This window comes from Lithobates pipiens, unplaced genomic scaffold (genome assembly GCF_037356315.1).
Source record: "Lithobates pipiens isolate NorthernLeopardFrog02 unplaced genomic scaffold, aLitPip1_a1.2 Scaffold_13, whole genome shotgun sequence".
Taxonomy (NCBI): Eukaryota; Metazoa; Chordata; class Amphibia; order Anura; family Ranidae; genus Lithobates; species Lithobates pipiens.
In genome coordinates, this window is record NW_027507718.1 from 97,903,805 (window position 1) to 97,909,804 (window position 6,000).

Sequence of the window (6,000 nt, forward strand, 5' to 3'; positions counted from 1 at the left end):
TATAATTTTGTATCAGCGTTAAGCAATGATATTGGCCTATAACTAGAACACATCATCCCATCTTTCCCCTCCTTCCGGATTACAGTTATTGAGGCAGACAAGGCCTCCTTACTCATTTCATACTCTGTTCCTAAACCATTCATGTATCTACATAACTTAGGGACTAGAATTTCTTTGCACATTTTGTAGTAGTATATTGTAAACCCGTCTGGTCCTGGGCTTTTCCCCAGGGCTGAGTCTACTAGGGCCTTATTTATTTCCTCTTCAGTTATGTGTCTTTCTAGGATTTCCTTTTCGATATCCATAATCTTTGCTAGTCTAGCATTATTCCATAAATTTTTCTTTTTTTTCCCCCTCGTTCCGTCCCACCTTCTGTTCTACGGAGTATAGCTTCTCATAATAGTTTTTAAATATTTTTGCAATTTCTTTTGTTGTATGGGCTATGTCCCCTTTACCAGTCTGGATTTTCTCTATAAAATTTATAGATTTTTTCTTTTGGAGCATTCTTGCTAGATATTTAGTAGGTTTATTCCCCCCCCCCCCCCCGTAATACCTTTCCCTGGCTATTCGGTTGAATGTTTTTTTGGTCTCATGTTCCATTAACGCCTTTAATTCATCCCTTTTGATTATTAATTTTTGATACAACATTCTATCTTGGTTCTGATGTTTTTTATGTTGTTCTACTCTAAATATTTCCTCCATTAATGTTTTAATTTTTTCAGATCTCTCTTTTTTTTCCTTGATCCAACCGCTATCAGGATCCCCCTAATGTAGGCCTTATGAGCCTCCCATAGAGTTTGTCCTGTAATTTCCTCTGTGTCGTTTATATCGAAAAATATTGTTCTAATTCCTTGCCAACCCTTTCATATCCTACTTCTCTGATTATTTCTTCATTTAAACGCCACGTAAAGGGTTTTCTTTGATCTCCAGGTACTAGCAATTTCATCTTTATGGAGGTATGGTCTGAAAATGTAATTATTTCTATACTGGTTTCTACTACTCTTTCCAATGCTCTAGGATTTAAAAGGATACAGTCAATCCTAGAATACGTCCCATGTACAGGGCAGTAGAACATAAAATCTTTATTCTTCGGGTGCTGGATTCTCCACGCGTCCACCATTTGGCACGTGTACAGTTTTTGTTTAACCCATTTTAATTGAACATTACTTGTCCCCTGTACACTGGACATATTATCTATTGCCAGGTCTATACAGAAATTCATATCTCCCATCAATATCACGTATTCTCTCTTAAAATCCATCAACTTTCCCAAAATTTCTATTAAGTATTTTGTAGGATTGCAATTAGGGGCGTATATGTTTGCCAAAATACACTCCAGTTCCCCTAATTTGCCTTTTAGAAAAAGATATCTTCCCTCAGGGTCTATTGCCCTATCTTCTAAATTAAACCGTATCTTCTTGGCGAACCCTATTGCCACACCCTTCCTCTCTTTGTTATTGTGTCCCTGTAATATCAAATTGGAAAATCATTAGAGTATAACTTAATGTTTGATTCGTGTGAGATGTGAGTTTCTTGTAGAAAAACCACCTTAACGTCATATTGTTTAAGCTCCTTTAGAATCTTATGCCTCTTACTCGGCGTATTTAATCCCTTGACGTTGTATGTCAAAAAGTTTATAACTGTCATCCTGGCTTTCTTGTTTCACTATGCAGTTTTGGTTTCTCTCATCTATACTGGGATTTAGTAGACTTCTTATCAAACCTATTGATATCTTGCCCTCCCTCCTTCCCCCTTTCCTCCCCCTTTCCAGTAATGGGGGGAGGGGAGCGAGCCAGCCCTCCGCCACCCCCGAACAGCCCTCCCCCCACCCCCCAGCCCCATTGAGACCCCTGCCTCTTAAATTATTCCAAATTCTTCGTCCGACAAGCCCGGAAGCTCTGGCACCAGCAAGTCCAATTTATTGCAAAAGTCCCCTAATTCTTCCGGGAATCTCAGCCTCGCTGATATTCCTTCCTTGAAACCTATCAGACATGCTGGAAACCCCCAGTTATATCTTATATTCAGTTTTTTTCATCTTCTCAAGCAGGGGTTTTAACATACGTCTTCTTGCCAATGTCTCTGGAGCTAGGTCCATGAATACTTGCAGCTCTGTGCCCTCATATTGGGCTGAGGCCTTTCCTCTTAAATTTGCCCAGATTTCTGCTTTGTCTTCATAAAATCTAAATCTGACAATTATGTCCCGGGGTCGGTCTGGGTCTGTATTTCTGGGTTTACCAACCCGATGTACTTGCTCTATCTTGGGAAATTCTTCATTACCTTTGTCTAAGAAGGGTGTGGAGATGCAACCCCATGTCACAGGTGCATATAATCAGTATATGCCTGATTTTGGCAGGAATACTAATTACACACCTGTGGGCTGGGTTCATAAACATGCCAGGAAAAGAAGTCAGTGCTCAGACTTGGAAACAGCTCCACCCGGCAGACAGGAAGTCTGGCCAGGAGGGTTCCAGTAGAAGATGGCTCCAGAAGAAAGAGAAAGGAGGTCTCAGAGCAGGGCTGGACTGGGACAAAATCATGAACGGACCACTTTAATTTTGAGTGTCTCCATCAGCACTTCCCTTTACATCAGAGTGTCCTCCCTCTCCTCCTCCTCCCATGTGTACTCACTGATTTGAAGGCAGATTCTCGTTCCTCTCTCCAGCCATGTGATAAGTGACAAGTGATAAGGGGAGAGAAGATGGGACATCTGCCAGCGGTCTATCTCCCCCTGCAGGCTGGAGGGAGCAGAAAGCCTAATGCTCTCTCCAGCAAGTGACGGCAGCTGCTCCGCCTAACAGGAGTGAAATCACGATCACTCACTGTCAAAGGGGAGAGGCTCCAGGACTGCACCTGAACAGCCCACTGAGCCATCGGCCCACCGGGAAACTCCCTGTAGTCCCGATGGCCAGTACATGCCTGTCTCAGAGTCTAAGACTGCAGGTGACAGTCTATGTGTATGTCTGAAGCAGGCAGATGTAGCCTGTGACTAAAGCAGCACAAATCTGACAGTGAGTAAGCCAGGAAGCTATCGTTTGTTTATGCAGTGATGGTGGAACCCCCTGCGAGGGAAGATTACTGTTTGTTTGAACTTTTTCGTTTCCTTTAAATAAAAGTGGGCTGCCATGCCCTAAAAACGCAAGTCTGGAGTGGCACGTTTCTGGAATATTGCATGCACCACTTGAACCTAATCACCCCGGATCGTCACAAGGGATTACATTTTTTTTTTCATAATTTTCTTAAGATCTTCTCCTCTTACTTCTGGTACTGATCGGATTCTCATGTTTTGTCTTCTACTTCAGTTTTCTTGGTCTTCAAGTCTATAAAGTGATCTCCTCTGATTTTCCTGTGATGATTTGACCAACTCTTTTTATTTACATACCTCCTGGGCCTGTTTATCCATTCTTTCCTCCACCACCTCCACTCTTGTTAGTGGATGCTCTAGGTCGACTCTTAACAAGTTGATATCCACTTTAATAGCGTTTTCTAGTCGCAGGAGCATCTCCATCATCTCTCTTTTTGTTGGTAATTGGTCCTCTACTCTTTGTTCGTCCGCTTTGCTTATTTTCAATTCACTTTCAGTTGTTAAGTCTTCTCTGGACTGGTCGGGTGTCTCCTCTGATTTTTTTTTATTCGTTCCCTTTTTCTTATCTGTTTTGAGGTGTTGTTGTCTTGCCCCTTCCTGTTTTTTTGGGCTTGCACCTTGGGTCATATACTGCTTAATTGTACTGTCAGTTGTTTTGTCCTTCTGGGTTTTTGGGGGACCCCCTTTTATTACTTTGCTCGTAGATTTACTCATAATGGTTTCCTTTACCCTTCTTATTCGTTTCCCCAGTTTTGCTTTCTTGTCTCTCTTCTTTCTGAATAGGGTTCCTCCCTTTTTCAGTCCTGTACACCCTTAGGGTTTACAAGTCCTGCGGCCTCCAGCAGTATCCTCTATTCCCCTGCCTCTGAGGGTCCTTTTCCAATCCTAATTATCTGCGACTCGGGGCAGTGACTGCCCTCTATATGTCACTACTGACCACCTTAGTATAATAGATAGCGGGGAAAAAATAGATGACCAGGTTTAAACCTCCTACTATTAGTCCTTATTTCTTCTTTCGTGCATAAACTTCAGGCATCTGTTTTAAGGGGATTCCTGTTTTGAACACTGACTAGTCTGTGTCAGATGCTCATAGACTGTAGTTTTTGGTTCTGTGCTTGTCAGGTCCCCCCACTAGTAAGTATGATTCTCGCTAGGATGGGGACTACCTTAGACAGTACCGACCCTATAGAGTGTTAAAGGATATCCAATCCCTCTGGTACACCACTCCACCAGGCACCGTTTGTAACTTACTGATCCCAGATGCAAAAACAAGCAGTTATGCGATTCAGTTGAAAATGTTTCCTCCCAGAGTTTTATCATCAGTCAGCTGCCCTCAATTGTTATCTTTCAAAGCAACGGTAGACCTGATTGGTCAAGAGTACCAGCACCCAGGTTTACTCATATACAAACTCTGCCCCAGTCTATAAGAGAGCTAAAAGTCCTGTAGTGTCCCTTTAGGGATTACCGTACATGGTGGCCATTTAATATTGCTACTGAACTGGAACTATTTGAAAAATTACTTCTGGTGTTTCAGTCGGCTTACCAGTTGGTTATCCTATAAGTCTCAGATTATTACTCATTTTTTACTGTCATTTTTAGAATTCTTTTTACTGCTACCATTAGTATGGTGGTTAAAGAGGAGAACCCAGAGAAAAAAAAAAAACGAACAAAGCAAGGAATCACAGAGAGCATAAAAAACGGAGGGAAAAATATGTAGAAAGTCCCATCATATATACTAGCCCAATTCGGAGATAAATTCAAAGGTATCTAAGATTATCTCCACACATCACATTTCGCTTCTGTTATTCCTGTTTACAACTTGAAACTTCTTTGCAGATGATATCCGAATGTCTTATCCTTTATATATGGGGGGGGGGGGGGGTTCCCTGCTTAGCGTATTCTGCTCTTTTAAATGAGTAGAGGAAAATGTTCTTACCAACCTCTTAGGATTTGCCTGTCCAGGTATACCACTAGCTTCTCATAGTAGATAACGTTTTTACATGTCACACATGATACAGGGTACCTCTTATTTCTGTCCTTCAGAGCAATCCTGGTTTTCCGATCCCGTCCAGCTAATCTGCCGCAGACGCAGTGTACTTTCAATAGAGGCTGCATAGGCTGGTCATTGGTGTGAGCAGAGGCGAGGGGGCGGAGAGCGGGGGGGAGGGAGACCGCCGACTCCCGTTTACCTTACCACCGGTCTCACCCTGGTCGGCTCCTCTTTAAACTGGTCGGAAGCTGCCTCCGGGCAGGCATACGAGGGACTCAGGGTCCGGAGCTGGCTTGGGAGCTGTCAGCAGCCGATCCGGAGCCTCCCACTCTCTGGCAATATCGGCCTCCCACAGCCACACTCCCACTTCGGCAGACACATACGGGCCCCTGCCACCATGCTTGATGTTGCGTCTTCACGTCATCCTCCCACTAGGCCGTTAAAGCCTGTGGGGGTTCCCAGTCTTATCATCGCCAATAGCGGCCCAAGAACAGGGACTACGCACGGGAGAGGCTTAACCCGGCGGACGCTGCCGACTGCAGAGGTATGGACAGACTGCTACTCTTCACCAGTCAAGAGGTATAAGGAAAAAAAGGAGATTGTTGGGGGAGGGACAATGTCCTTTAATTTAATTTATGCTATTCACTAGCCCTGAAGGCAGAGTAGAGGTGGAGCTCCATCACATGTATGCTGCCATGGAGGCACCAGGAAAGTATTTTACTTGAACATGAGTCTGCATTTTCACCTTCTTCTAAGCAACACCTTTCTCCCTTGGAGTAATAAGGTCCTAATATCTCATGTAGAAATTTTTGTACACACTTCTTTTTGGCTCAACAAAATAACTTTTTATATTGCCTTTCTTTCCTCTCCCCCTTCTCATGCTGGCTTAAAACAGGTGTAGTCACTAACTTTTTGAATAATTGGTGGT